Genomic DNA, 15,541 nt, shown 5'->3' with positions numbered 1-15,541 from the left:
GGCCCTGTGTAGCTCCCTGGTACCTGGGGCACAATAGATGTTACATGTTGATGGATTTCAATGTTAATAATAACACACACACCATTACTTATGTGGATGCCACATGCCAGGCATCATGCTAGAAATGTCACACCTTAGTCCTTCGTGTTTGCAAGTATTTGCTGCCATGTGACCAGGAGCAGCAGGCCCTTACTGTCCAAAGCTGGTTTAGCTCTCTTAATTTTTAAAGCTGCGAGAGTGAAGTTCAAAGAGCTCATGTATCTTATCTCTGTGGGGCAGGCTTGGGAAGAGACAACCTGGAGACAAATTTTCTGGGGGAAAAAAAAAGAGCCACCTCACTTACTCGTTTCCATAGGAAAGAAGTAGAAGTTCAGAGACTCAGTTAAGTGACAAGGGGTGAGGGTTGAACCTAAGCCTCTCTGGCTCCAAGAGCCTTAGCCAGTCTCAGAGGCTAACCAGGCATTCCCAGCTACCGTGCAATAGGCTCAGTTGCCTGCTTCTCCCATGAACTGGGGCCCTAACTGGACTGCAGCTGAGCAGACACTTACCTTGACTTTCCTGAAGCAAGCCCAGAATACATCCAGCAGAGGCATGGTGGGGTGAGCGAAGCTGCAGGGGGCTCAGCAGGACTCTGCTGGGCTGGAACCCTCTATCTAAGAGGAAAGCAAAAAGAGCCCCGGGGCTCTGTGAGAGCCAGCCCTGTCCCTGCGCTCCATTAGCGGCGCTGGGAGGGGAAAGGCAGACAGCGGCAGCCTGCTCAGCTCAACAGCTCAACAGCAGGCCCCTTCGGGAAAGTGAAGGGAGGAAAAGACTGGAAAGAGGGAAGGAGGGAGGGAGAGAGACTGGCTAAGGAGGAGGGACCAGGAGGCGGGCCACTGATTCAAACTCCGCACAGTAAGCCAGTTGGCTGGGCCGAGCAGCGGACACTGATTGAAATTCCCTGACTATCACAGTTCCCCAGCCTGGGTTTCCAGACTGTCTACTGGCTTACATGCTCATCCTGCCACCTGTACGTTGGTACACTGGCCAGCTTGCCTCCTAGCCTACCAAGGAACACACAAGCTATCCCTGGCGGCTCCAGGCACAGCCAAGACCACAAGCGAGCTGTAGAGAGTGCCGGAAAGGACTGAGGAGCAACTCCTGCCCAGGGACCTGTGAAGGCGTGAAGGCAGGCAGTGGAAAGGGAAAGTCTGTGGCTTTGGACAACCTTCAGACAGGAGCTCTGGCCCTGCATCAGGGTGGTCCTTCTCCAGCCCTGTTCTAAAGCCAGCAATCTTGCCTTGGTCTGGCACCTTGTAGAGGTTATTGCCTTCTGGATCTCAGTGTTCTTGACTGGGCTGTCAAAGGCAGGGTTAGGGCTTTCATTCTCTGATATGACTCTTGTTACGGAGTGAGGTACAAGGCAAGACTGGAAAAACCCTATTGTGGGCAATTACATCTCTCAGAATTCCTGAACTGCCCCTTGGGAGTCCACAGAAAGTCAGACCACACCCCCTAGACAGAAAAGGCTGTTTCATCCATTCCCCTGCCTCAAGGCAGAGCGGCTCTCTCCTAGCTCACATAGGTTGCATGTGTATGTTTTAACTCAGAGAAGATGACGTCCCTCCTTAATCTGCAGCCATGCCAAGAGCCCTTCAAATCCCCAAACCTAAACTTGAACCTTCTGGATGTTATGAAGTCAGTTCTAACAGCAGTAACGGAGCAGTGGGCAGTTCTGGAGGCTTTCTGGGCAGGAAGCCATTTAGAAACAGTGATCCTTCCGCACAGCACCCACCCTTCCCCAGACTTCAGAAGGCAGGGTGCCATGGCTGCTGTCCAGAGTCCCCTGGGGACCCCATGGCACAGAGCCAGGCTTGGGTCTCTGGGGGAAGGGCTTGTCACCATGAGGCCCAGAATAACTTACTCTCAGTGGCCTCACTTCCCCTTCAGAGGCCAAATTGGTCCGGCAGAGGGCCAAGTCCTAGGACCCTGAAAGGCCCCATGCCTGCTTTGCGCATGCCTCTGTCTGCCTTTGAGGACTTTCTTTATCTGTGGTTTTTGTCCTGAAGTTTATTCAGAGAGTCTTCTCCTAGATATGCTTACAACTTACCTGTGACCCTCGCTTTCCCCATTTATGTACTGAGGAGTCTGGGGAACTCTTCCCCCACCCTTTCCCCTGCTCTAGTCTGAGAAGTAGCTTAGATAGAGATCTGCTGGGCCAAGTCAGAAAGATAGCAACAGCTAAGACCAGTGGCTCCTTCCCAGCCACCTCCAGCTGAGTGCAGGCTTAAAGGGAGAAGGTCCACTGCATGGCACGACAAACCAAGGCACAGAGAAAGCATCTCTTTGAATATGGACCCTCTGTCCCTCCAACTAGAAGCCTGAGCATGGACAACTAGGCAGCAACTGCGGGCTAGGGAGTGTGTTTGCTCTCGATGATGGCCGTAGTCCCTTGTTCCCCGGAGTTTATCTCTGCCTTTAGATTCAGCCCCTGGGAGGAAGTAGAACCTCTGTGGCTTTGGTATTCATTCAGCAAGCAGTAAGGCACAGCATTCCACACTGGCCTTAGAAAGCCACAGGCTTCCGTTTCAACCCTGACCTTCCACATGAGTGAAGCCTTGAAGTGGCCAAGTCCATGAGCTCCAGAAGTAGACTGCCCAGATTCCAACCCAGCTCTGTTACTCGCTAACTGGGTGGCCCTAGGCCTGCTGCTGTCTTAGTTTTCCCATCTGTGCAGCAAAAGATAATAAGAACACCCATTTTGTTGGGGAGTTAAACTAATGGAGTTACAGGACTTAGGAATACAACTAGCATAACTGAAGTTCTCAACACACGTTATTTGCTATCAATGAAGAAGCCACTGCCTTGAAGCCTGGCACACTTCACTGCCTTGAAGCCTGGCAGACTTACATCTTGAATCTGTCTCTTAACACTGTGCCTTTATCAGAGCCCCATCCCTCCTCTAAGCCTGGCTGTGGCTTCACACTTGTGCTGTTAGGAGCTAATGAGATAACGTGTTTGGGTTCCACTGAACATTCTTTAAATGCTAATCCCTTCCTCCTTTTCCTGTCCTAGATGCTCCTGATTCCTTGGCCCTGAAAGGGCAGTGGCAGCCTTGATTTAGCATCATCCTTCCATGAGTTCAAATCTAACCCCAGCTACTTTGGGTTGTGTGATCACCTTAGAAGGGACCCTCAGGTTTCCTGGCTAAGCTAGGATCTTAGAAATCTCTACCCATCTCTCAGGGCTGTTGTCATCATGAACAAGGGAGCAAGCAGGCTTGATGTGAAGGTGTGGGGTGGTCTCCATTCACACAAGTTCCCAGTTCTTCTGTCCCTCTCCATACACATGAGGGCTCTTAGTCCAGGTGGGTCTCCACTACCTGGCATGAAGACCTGCTATGATGGGTAAGTGGAATAGGCAGTAAGCCTTCTTTCTTAGGTTGAGGGATGTGGGGATTGTAACAATCAGAGAAGGTAGAAGGGGAGCGCCTGGAAAGCTCTGCCCCGACAGCCAGGAAGGCTGTTTCATCAACGCACGTCTTGGGACTGAGCTCTACAATTCTGCGTATGGACTTTGCTGTGAAAGTGTGTCTCCTAGTAACATCAGAAGCTACATCAGTAAAGACTCACCCATGACTGCCCCAATATGAGATGAACAAGGAACATACGAACCAAACAGACCAAGATACATGGGGGAAAGCCCATGAAGCCTCAACACTATACAAAGAATTATATATGACTCAGTAAAACTGGGAACAGGAGGAGGTTGTCCCCAGGGAAGAGCATACCAATTAGCTGCTGGGTGCTAAATGGTCAGCCCTGAAAACGTGCATACAAGTAACTTTATATGGACACACCAGGATATATTTGGGAATACATATACATATTATATATATGAATACACACATATGCATGCAATAACAATTAATGAAAAGAGAGACCATAAATTTGAAGGAGAGCAGGAAGGTATAGGGAGGAAAGGTTTTGAGGGAGAAAAGGGAAGGGAGAAATGTTGAAATTAAAACACAATCTCAAAACTAAAAAAAAAAAAGGAAAAAGGGTATTTTTAAAGAAAATGGTCCAGGGATTCTTGAACCGCGCTTAGAAACACTGTTGGGGACTGCGGCCCTTAGACCTTGAATTTTCTATGACCACTTGCCTGCCAGAGTAAACAGTTTGTTTTCCTGTGCTTGCAGCTGCTCTGAGCACAAGACCCTCATGAGTTCCTGATGGTAGCAGAGCGGTTGCTGGTAGACTTGCAGCTGGAAAATCCCAGGAGCTAGGGCACGGTCATTAGTCAAGGGGAGCCCTATATAAGCTGCCCTGGAACACAATAAAAGGAGACATTCTTGTTTCAGGGATGACTCATTCTCTCTCTCTCTCTCTCTCTCTCGCTCTCGCTCTCGCTCTCTCGTTCTGTGTGTGTGTGTGTGTGTCCGCACGCACGTGTGTTTCAATCTCCAGCCCCTTGCCCAACTCGCGAACAATCCCGTGGTGTACAGGCAGAACGGTACAAAACACTGCATTAGAAGATCCATATTAAATCACATTTGAGCTAGAATTCTTTCAGAGAACCCAGTTTGAAAGCCCTCATTGTGCAAAATGGGAACATGAGGCCTGAATAAGGAAAGGGGTTACCCAGTTGTACACAGCAGGCCAGTGGCAGGGCTCAGGTTTGGCTGGATCTAGGTCTCCTGCTTCCTAGGAAAGTTGTTTTCCTACTGCTTTTTAATGGAATAAATATTTGAATTCTAAGGGTGATTGCCATGGAGAGCCCTACATTCTGCTGACAGGAAGACTTGGGTACCGGCAACTGCAAGTGATGCAGTAGTTAGAGCTTTCTAAATCATCCAAAGATGACGCACCGGCTTCGGTGTAATACAGCTGCTAGTCACTAGATGTGCACATGAAAACATCTTTCCAACAAACCTCCCGGGTTTCCCTCAGCCTCCATGGCCTAAAAGATGGGCCCGTAAAAGATACTTACACACAGTTCAGTCAGGGAGCTCACGGGAGAGCAGAATCCATTCCTTTTCCAGCTTGAGCCAGGAAGGTGACAGGCAAAAAGAAAGGCAAACTGGAGCAATGATAAGGCTCAGCACGTAAAGGCACTTGTTGCCGAGTGTGACAACCTGACTTCTATCCCTGGGACTCACGGGATGGAAGGAGGGAACCAATTCCTGCGAGCCAACTTCTGACCTGAGCCAGTGCAGTGACACTGACCTTGCCCCCACGACTACACATGCAAATAACTGTGATATGATTTTTTTTTTTTTTTTGGTTTTTCGAGACAGGGTTTCTCTGTGGTTTTGGAGCCTGTCCTGGAACTAGCTCTGTAGACCAGGCTGGTCTCGAACTCACAGAGATCCGCCTGCCTCTGCCTCCCAAGTGCTGGGATTAAAGGCGTGCGCCACCACCGCCCGGCCTGTGATATGATTTTTGAAAGAAAGAATAAAATCCACACTTCATTAAAGCATCTATATATTTATCTATTTAATCCTTATCTTTTGTTGTCTAGTAATTCACTCCATAAATATTTATTTGATATCTACTACATAGTAGACAAGGTATATATGAAAGAAGAAACTTTCGAAAGGTTGGATCTTCCTTTCTGACCATTGCTGGAAGAATAGAAGTGCACAAGTGCTCCTAGGAGACAAACATCTGTGCTATAATCTCCAAGCAGAAGTCTGCCTCTCTGGAAAGAAGCTGTGATAGCTGTGCTCTTATAGACAGGGGTTTGAAGGCAGGAATTTCTCCTGAGAGAGCAGCTTTCTAGTGGAACAGCTTCAATGGAAAGCTGCTCAAACTGGCATCCAGCACATTCTACCAACAGATCACATGATCTTATATCCAGACCTTTTGCTTTTAGTCATGTATTCACTTATTACTTAATCTGGTAGAATTTGGTGTTCTGTAATACCTTCCCCTCGAAGATACAGAGATGACGATTTGGGCTGCACGAAGTGTTCTTGAAAGATACACACAAGTTATAGTCCAAAGTTACCATTCCATCCAAGTCTAGCTGGGGCAGTCAGTGGATTTACTGGGCTTACTTACGGGAGCATGGATGAAGGGTTAGTAACAAGACTGTGTGTAAAACAGCCACATCACTAAATCATCCCCCAGCATAGATGGTGACTTCCTCCTAGCTGCATAGCGGGAGTCATAGCGGGATCCTACTTCAGTTAATGTTCCACTCCTTGCATCCATCAGCACCCCATGAGGCCACATGCAAGGGAGCATGTTTTAGTTACTTTTCTGTTGCCATGCCAAGACACCGTAATCAAGACAGTTTATAAGAGAAAGTGCCTAACTGACCTTACAGTTGCAGAGGATTAGAGTCCATGGTAGCGAGCAAGGGTGTGGTGTGAGGAACAGCTGAGAGCTCACATCTTGATCCGCAAGCAGAGGCAGTGGGACGGGCACAGGTCTTTTGAGAACTCAAGACCCACTACTAGTGCACACCTCCTCCAACACGGCTGCACTTCCTAATCCTCCCCAAAGAGTTCTACCAAGTGGAGACCAAGTATTCAAGCACATGAGCGTATGGGGAACGTTCTCATACAACCACCGCATTCCAGCCCCTGCCACTCATAGGCTAGGAGCTGCATCATAGTGCAAAATACATGTACTTCAACTTTGAAAGTCCCCATAGCTTTTCAGCCTCAACACGCTTTAAAAGTCCAGAGTCACTTCTGAGACGCGAAACAATCTCTTCATTGTAATTGCCTGTAAAATCAAAAAGAAAATTACATACTTGGAATATACAAATGCCACAGGACATACATTGCCTTTTCAGAAGTGATTTACTCCATTTGTTTTTTTAAATTTAGTCTCAGGAAAACCCTTAAGACAAAGGCAGAAAGCAGCCAGATTCCTCTTCAAAATATCACAGGAGTGGCCTCTAGCTCAGTTGTTAAAGTCCTTGCTTCCCTCCGCAGTCGCTTGAGCTGGGCCTCCTCAGAGCTCTCAGCGCCACTGTCTCTCAGCGTCCTACTAGGACAGCCCGTTAAAGCTCTGGTTTCCGTATTCAACTGCTTTTCTAGTCCAGATTCCCCACATCTTCCACACTTGTTCAAAAAGCCCCCATGGTCGTGTTTGTCCCAGCAATAGCCTAGTGCATGCTGCCGTTTTCATTCGGGCCGTCAGAATTTCACAGAGGTCGGGAAGAGTCACCAGAGGAGTGGCTGGACTCGCTCTACTTCCTCAACCCCTGTTTCTGTGGTGTCACTTCACCAGGTCTGGCCCTGTTAGTGATCTCTTTTGAGTAATCACAGCTACTATTACAGAAAACTGCACCTGGTCAGAACGCAGAGAACAACTGATCACAGGCTGTCCAACCCTAACTGACACATTCACACACAGTCCCCTATACCTAAGGCTCAGGGAACAGTGTGGGGGAGGGGCCAAGATAGAAGACCTTCATCTTCCCGCAGGGCAGGGAATTTGGACTGCTCTTCAGTATCGAGTGGGAGGGGGAATGGTGTGGGGGGAGGAGAAGAGGAGTGGGGATAGGGGGAGGGGAGTGGGGGGAGGGGGCAGTATGTGGGAGGAGGGGAGGGAAATGGGAAATGGGGAGAAGGTGGAAATTTTAATTAAAAAAGAATTAAAAAAAAAAAAGTAAAAAAGCAAGGAGACCTCCACATGTGCTGTGATATGTGTCCTTATAGGACACCGAAACTGCGACAATGAAATCACCCAAACAAAAACATGAACAGTGGCAACGTCGGTTGACATAGCAATGTGACTGGGAGAAATTTCATGAGGCCCAAGCCCAAGGTGAACAGCTCCAGGTAGCGAATTCTGAGAGAAGGTGAAGGGGGTGATGAGCCCCCTGAGTGGATAGCCAATACCAACTGGTCAGTCCTAGAAACACAGACAAACATTAAAAGTCCTCAGCAGGTGGTGCTTAGATAAGCAATGAAGCAATCATTGTGAATAAATTTTTGTAACTAAAAATACATACAATGTATAAAAGTTTATATGCATATACTTATACACTAGCGTGTTACTGCAGGTGTGCATGTTGAAAGAAAGAAAAACTGTACAGGAAAGTTTGTTTCTAAAACTTTGGATGTGATTGCATATGAACATATTAATTCAAGTAAATCAGACTTAGAAAAGCAAACAAACCAAGAGTGTATGATGACTTTAAGCCCATAGGACAGTGTTTCACAACAATTTGTAACAATATTCAATGTTTATTGAACGCTTCATAAATACAGCACAATCTGTTTATTCACTTGCTGGTGGACATTTGAGCGGGTTTTTTTTTTTGCAACTTTTACTACTAAAATGGGTGTTATATATGTTCTTCTAAGAGCCTGTTAAGAACATGATTTTTTATTTATTTATTTATTTATTTTTGGTTTTTTTGGAGCAGGGTTTCTTTGTGGTTTTGGAGCCTGTCCTGGAACTAGCTCTTGTAGACTAGGCTGGTCTCAAACTCACAGAGATCCACCTGCCTCTGCCTCCCGAGTGCTGGGATTAAAGGAAGAACATGATTTTATTACTCATGAACACGTACCTAAAAGTAGAACTGTTGTATCAAAGATGGAATAAAAATATGTTTACCATTAGAGACTGGAGGTGACAAGTCTTATCCACTGTCACAGACAAATTGCAGGCCGAAGTACACATCTGAGCCCATGCTTTTCCACTTTCCCCTCTGCTCACATGTGACCCCTGCCCTAGCACAGGGCTGTCTCATGTTCCACAGGAGAGTTAAGCCAAGAAGACTAAGAGCTTTGATCTAAAATAGAACCCGAGAAGATGCAAGTGGAGAGGTGGGAAAGTGTTACCAGAGCCTAGATAAAGGTCTATTCAAGAGATTTAAAAGACTTAAGGGAAGAGATGATGTTTGGTTTGAAAGATGGGTAGAATTGGGGAAAATAATAAGTATTCCAGACAGAGGGAATAGCATTTTTAATGATCTAAAGGAAGGAATGCAGCAATTCTATATGAGACTCTTTACTCAGGTGGCCTGTGGCATGCGGTGCAGAGTGACTGTATCGAACAAATAAAACTATAGGATTCTCAGTCAAATCAGAGCTCTAGAAAGGCAACAGTGTGTCTGCAACTCAGTTTAACGATTTTCCTACAGTTTCTACCTCAACCCCAAGGGTACATAAATGGTATGAGAAACAGAAAGGTTAGATCAGAAGCAGACCATAGTCGGCCTCCAATGTCAGGAGCCAATTTGACCTGGAATGCGTGTTTCCCTGAGCTTCAGTTTTTCCTCATCCGTAAGTGTGAGAACACTGGGTTTTATCAGTGCTTCCTGAACGTGGTAAATATTTCTTTAAAAATATACAATGGGTCATTGTGGTGGTAATTCAGAAGACGTGTCTGTGAAGAGAAACTCACCCACTGGAGGCCCAGCTCATGAGGTTTCAGAAGGGGATGAGCCAGGTCCAAAAGAAGCTGTAATTATTTTGAAATTTAATTTTATTTATTATCATCAAGCATGCAAAGTGTGTATGGTCTGCGTGCATGTGTGACACAGAATGTGTGTGGAAGTTACAGGACACCTTCTGGGAGTGGGTTCTCTCCCTCCACTGTGAGTTGTCAGGGTTGAACTTAGGTTGCTAACCTTGCATGACAAGTACTTTTTTATTTTGTTGTTGCTGTTGTTAAAGACATTTATTTATTTATTTTACATCTTGGCCCCAGTTTCCCCTCCTTTCTAGGTTCCCAGTCCCCCCCCCCCATCCCTCTTCTCTTCCCTGCCCCCTCCAATCCACTTCTTCTGTTTCTCTTTAGGAAAGGGCAGGTCTTCCATGAGTATCAACAAAACATGGCATAGCAAGTTGTAGTAAGAATAAGCACCTCCCCGTGTATTAAGACTGGGAAAGGTGACCCAGGATGAGGAATAGGGTCCCAAAAGCCTGTAAAAGAGGTGGAGATAGCCCCTGTTCCCATGTTAGGAGTTCCACAAGAGGAGCAAGCTACACAACTGTAACATATATGCAGGGAGCCTAGGTCAACCCCATGCACGCTCCCTGGTTATAGGTTCAGTCTCTGTGAGCCCATATAAGTTCAGGTTAGTTGATTCTGTGGGTTTTCTTGTGATGTCCTTGAACCCTCTGACTCCTACAATCCTTTCTTCCTCTGTTCACAGGATTCCCTGAGCTGGGCCCAATGTTTGAGTCTGCATCTGTTTCCATCAGTTGCCGCTCTGATGACAATTAGGGGTACTTACCAATCTATGAGTATTGTAGAATATCAGAATTTCAGTTTCAGGAGGTCCCATTTATTAATTGTCGATGTCAGGGTCTGTGCTACTGGTATTATATATTCAGGAAGTAGTCTCCCGTGCCAATGCATTCAAGGCTATTTCCTACTTTCTATTCTATCAGCTCCAGTATAACTGAGTTTATGTTGAGATCATTGATCCACCTGGACTTGAGTTTTGTGCAGGGTGATAGATGTGGATCTATTTGCATTCTTCCACATGCTTACATCCAGTTATGCCAGCACCATTTGTTGAAGATGATGTCTTTTTTCCATTGTATATTTTTGGCTTCTTTGTCAAAAATCAGGTGTTCATAGGTGCATGGATTTACATCAGACTCTTCAATTTGATTCCATTGATCCATGTGTCTGTTTCTATGCCAAAACCAAGCTGTTTTCATTACTAAAGCTCTATAGTAAAGCTTGAAGTCAGGGAGGATGATACCTCCAGAAGTTCCTTTATTATACAGATTGTTTTAGTTATCCTGGTATTTTTTTCTCATGTGAAGTTGAGTATTGTTTTTTTGAGGTCTGTGAAGAATTGCGTTGGGATTTTGATGGGCATTGCACCGAATGAATCTGTAGATTGCTTTTTTGTAAGATTTGATATTTTTACTGTTAATCCTACTGACCCATGAGCGTGGGAGAACTTTCCATCTTCTGATATCTTCAATTTCTTTCTTCAAAGACTTGAAGCTCTTGCCATACAGGTCTTTCACTTGCTTGGTTAGAATTACAACATGATATTTTGTATTATTTGAGGCTACTGGAAAGGGTATTGATTCTCGGATTTCTTTCTCAGGCCATTTATCCTTTGTATATAGGAGGCTTAGTGAATTTTTAGTGAATTTTTTTAAGGTAATCTTGTATTTAGCACTTGACTAAATGTGTTTATCAGCTGTAGGAGTTCACTGGTGGTGTTTTTAGGATACCTTATGTATACTATCTTCTGTGAATAATGATACTTTGACTTCTTCCTTTTCAATTTCTATCCCCTTGGTCTCCTTTAGATATCTTATTGCTCTAGCTAGAACTTTGAGTACTGTATAGAGAGAATAGACAACATTGTCTTGTTCTTAATTTTGGGGGAATTGCTTTGAGTTTCTCTTTATTTAATTTGATGTTGGATGTCGGCTTTCTGTATATTACTTTTATTATGTTTAGGTATGTCCCTTGTATCCATGATCACTCCAAGACTTTTATCATGAAGGGGTGTTGGATTTATGACAAGAACTTTTATCCACTAGGCCTCTCCCTGGCCCCAGAGTAGCTGTAACTGTTAAAGAAATTAGCACTATTAAAGAGAAGCCTTAAACCTGGAGAGTTGAGTCCAAATCTCCAGAACTTATACAACAGTAGATGGAGAGAGCCAACATTATCATTTGACCTCCACACGCATGCTGGGAGAGAAAGAGAGAGAAAGAGAGAGAGAGAGAGAGAGAGAGAGAGAGAGAGAGAGAGAGAGAGAATAATAAATACTTTTTTAAAAAGAAAAAGAAAAGCAAACTACGCACAGGGACTAAGCATAGGAAAGGTGCCCTGGGTGGGGATTCATGGGACCTTTATCTTATGAAAATTCAAATTCATTCGAAAGGAGAGTCTCAACTGGTATTTCACTACAGTGGTTTCCTGATTTAAATAAAAATACAAGCTGAGCATAGTGTCACACACGTTTAATCACAACATTCTGCTTGCAGGGGTAGATAGATCAGTATGAGTTTGAGGTCAGCTTGGTCTACCCAGTGAGTTCAAGGACAATCAGAGCTATATAGTAAAAACCTTTATGGAAAAGAAACTAGAAAAATGTTTTCCCTTTCTGGAAAAAAGAAACTAGAAAAATGTTTCTGCAACACTTAACGACTAAGGAGGTTAGGCTGCATCTCAAGCTGGCAACAGAATTTGGCAGCACGATCCATATGTACTGGTTTTATAGACATGAAAGATGAAAAAGTAAAGGCATCTTGAAGGCTTGTGCCAAGGTTCTAGAAGTTTACTGGGGCTAAGCAATGTGAGGCAAGGTCAGATTCCCTGTATTGCTTGTATATTACATGAAACTGTGAATGTTAAATCTAAGTTCAAACAGAGACCTCAAGATGTTGGTGATATCAGAACCATGGAATGCCTATTGAAAAAAATTGGAGGCAGAGTAGGGCTGGCCCAAGAATGAAGCTAAATGTGCTTCAGGCAGCAGAGATGGAAAGACAGGGCTACTCAAACCCTTTGGAATCCAGATGATTTCATCACAAGATCCAGATGCTGGACATAGAGATGTAGGATATGGTGTTGCCCTCATGGATTTTTCTTGCTTTGGCCCAATTTTTCCTTGCTATGCCTACTCCATTTCTCTCTTTCAAACTGGGGGTGTTTATTCTGTGCTGTTGTACATTGGAACCATGTAGCTTGGTTTTTTGTGCTATTAGTACTAACAGTTAAGAAACGGCCTTGAATCTCAGATGAGACTTAGACTTTTAAAGGGGATTGGAACTTTTAAAGGCTATAGGATGAAGATGGATGCTTAAAAGAAATCCCCCACTGACTCAGAATTAAGTATAATAGAGGGTTATTTATTTGGGGATAGACTCACAGATTACAGTCCTCTGCTCGAACAGGGAACAACAACCTAATCCAGCAGCCGGAAGAGAGGCAGGACATAAATTTTACATGGGCATATATAGTATAAGAGGTCAAGCCCAAATGGGTGGGTAACTTAAAGACTACTAGCTATAGGAATTCCTGTAGTTCATTTAGAAATGTAATGTATAATTAAGAAATGTAGGTTAATAGAGAATCATCTATAATAGTCAAGCTTGTAGTCATGTTAGTTAGGTTTTCTAGATATATAGAGATATACTTCAGTTAGATAGGTATTCTTCAAATCTTTCAAAGACCTATGGAATATGGCATTTAAGTGTTTTAAGAACTTGGGACTTTTCATGATAATGAGACATATCTGCTCCTGGCAGCACCAATTATTTCAAGAAGAAGATGGGCATTGAAGAGTCTCCTTGTGGAGTTGGTTAGTCATTTGGGCAAGAAACTGCTCTTGCCTGGACTGCTTCATGGTATTCTGTAAGAACTGGACATGCAGAACCCACAGAAAAATGACTGGTGAACTTGCCTAAAGGTGAGACAATCCTTTGGGATTACTGCTACATGAAAGAGTCTGTCAGACACATTCAGGACACAGAAAAAAGTGACTGACAAACTGCCAATATGGGTGGAACTGTCTTTGAAATTTCTTGCTTCAAGGAAAAGTCTGCTGGATACTATGGGCCTATAGGCTGAGAATAGATGTCCCAATGGTTCAGAAGAACTTTGAGTGACTGTCCAGGCAGCAAGATGTTTCTGTCATTTCCAGAGTTTTGGAAGTTGCTTACAATGCACTTCCTGTTTACTTAGATAATGCTATATTCTTCTGGATCTTTGATGGAGTTGAAGAGTAGATAGTAATAATATAGCCTTCCTTGGTTATGATAAAAGATAAAGTAGATATAAATATTGTAACTATAATTCTAGTTTGATATCTGTTTTGTTATATGTAATTAACTTTACTATGTTAAAGTTAAAATCTTCCTTTTTATTTAGACAGAAAAGGGGAGGTGATGTGGGATTTCCCTCTGTATGCTATGATTATCATTGGTGAATAAAGAAACTGCTTTGAGTCTATAGCAGAGCAGAGAAGAACAGAGGTAGGTGGGGAAAACTAAACTGAATGCGGGGAGGAAGAAGGCAGCAGAGTCAGAGAGAAGCCATGTAGCTCCTTCGGAGCCAAATGGAACTTTACCAGGTAAGCCACTGCCACATGGTGATACACAGATTAATAGAGGTGGGTTAAATTAATATGTAAGAGTTAGCCAATAAGAAGCTAGAGCTAATGGGCCAAGCAGTGATTTAAATAATATAGTTTCTGTGTGATTATTCCAGGGCTGAACAGTCAGGAACCAATAAGCAGCCTCCCTACAACAATAGGGACTTTTAAAGTTGAACTGATTGTATTTTTCATTATAAGATGGGCAAGAATCTACAGAGAAAAGGGGTGGAAAGTTATGAATTACAAGTGATGTGCTTGGGTGTCAGGTTGTGATAGTTAATATTGTCAGCTTGACAGACTCTAGAATTACAGAAGTGATAAGCTTCTGCACATGTTTGTGAGGGCTTTTCTGAATTAGGTTGGGGGGAAAGCCCACTGTAAATGTGGGCAATAACATCCCATGGGCTGGGGTCATAAACTGAATAAAATAAAGCTAGCATAGTATAAGCATTACTTCTCACTCTTTGCTTACTAACTGTGGCTGCAATGGGGTCAGCCATCTCCTTGTCCTCTTGTCATACCTTCCCTGCCATGATGGAGTTTATCTCCTAGAACCATAAGCCAAGATAAACCTTTCCAGCAGATAAAGTTGTTTTTGTTAAGTATCCTCTTGGAGAAAGACAAGTAACTAATACAGGTGCCTAAGCTACTTCCAACATATGCTTAATGAGGACCTTATGGAGTATACCTTGACTCTGGTGATTCTGATGAACAGGTGCATTTACAGATAGCCAGCTGAGCCTAAGACACCTTTTAGTTCAGTTGTTCTTTGTGACTGACTCAAGGTAGACTACACCTTTATGCAGTTAAGTCCGTGAATCCCTTTTGACCCCTGAGTTTACTCATAAACAAGGTTGAAACATTTTCACCAATGTCTGGAAGCTCCCTTTTACTTATCGCCAAGATTTCCAGAGGCCACCATGTTAAATGCTCCAAGCATGGGGAGTTCTGGCAGCTGGGAAGCAGCCAATAATTTCCTTCCTAAAAAACGTCCCTTTCCTTGAAAAAAATTTCTTCCTGCCCAAGGGAGAGGACCTATTGATGGCTGGGAGATGGGGTAGAGACTGAAATCCTGTATGTCGTTGGAGCATCAAGACTAAGGTCTAGGGTAGGTCTGAGCATGATTTCGAGAAAAGAGATGAGACTCCTTAAAAAAGTGAAATTCCTGTCTTTGGAAATTCTGGTTTTCACATAGAATGAGAAACAACAAAACTTCCCATCTTAGGAACACAGGGGTCCTGCCCACTGCTAGAGTTGGCTGCTGACCATTAATACATCCGCTCAGCACTTCCTAGCCCCAGCAGCTCTTTTCTCAGCTGTGAGAGAGTTCAGTGTATTGAAAGGTAGAGGCAGAGCAGGAGATAGAAGGTCCACAAAGATCAAATTTATCTGTGTTTCTTTGCTAGGCCCAGAAGCCCAGGCCTTAACCAACCTATTCTGTCACTCCAGGAGGCTTTCAGCTCCATCCCCAAACATGAGAGCTCTTCAAAGATACGACTATCTCAGTGTAGCC

The 15,541-nt window shown here is 44.2% G+C and overlaps 1 protein-coding gene across 2 annotated transcripts in view; it reads right to left on the bottom strand.

Moving 5' to 3' along the window:
• Stard8 (StAR related lipid transfer domain containing 8) overlaps positions 1 to 575 on the bottom strand; it is a 76,465-nt gene extending 75,890 nt beyond the window's left edge. The window contains exon 1 of one of the 2 annotated variants that reach the window (XM_057759830.1): positions 549 to 575. The gene's annotated coding sequence lies outside the window, so the exon portion shown is untranslated. The remainder of the gene's footprint in view (positions 1 to 548) is intronic. The other variant, XM_057759832.1, reaches the window with a different exon arrangement.
• Between the last annotated feature and the right edge of the window lie 14,966 nt (positions 576 to 15,541).

Source organism: Chionomys nivalis, chromosome X (assembly GCF_950005125.1).
Source record: "Chionomys nivalis chromosome X, mChiNiv1.1, whole genome shotgun sequence".
Lineage (NCBI taxonomy): Eukaryota > Metazoa > Chordata > Mammalia > Rodentia > Cricetidae > Chionomys > Chionomys nivalis.
This window is presented reverse-complemented; position numbering and strand designations above follow the sequence as displayed.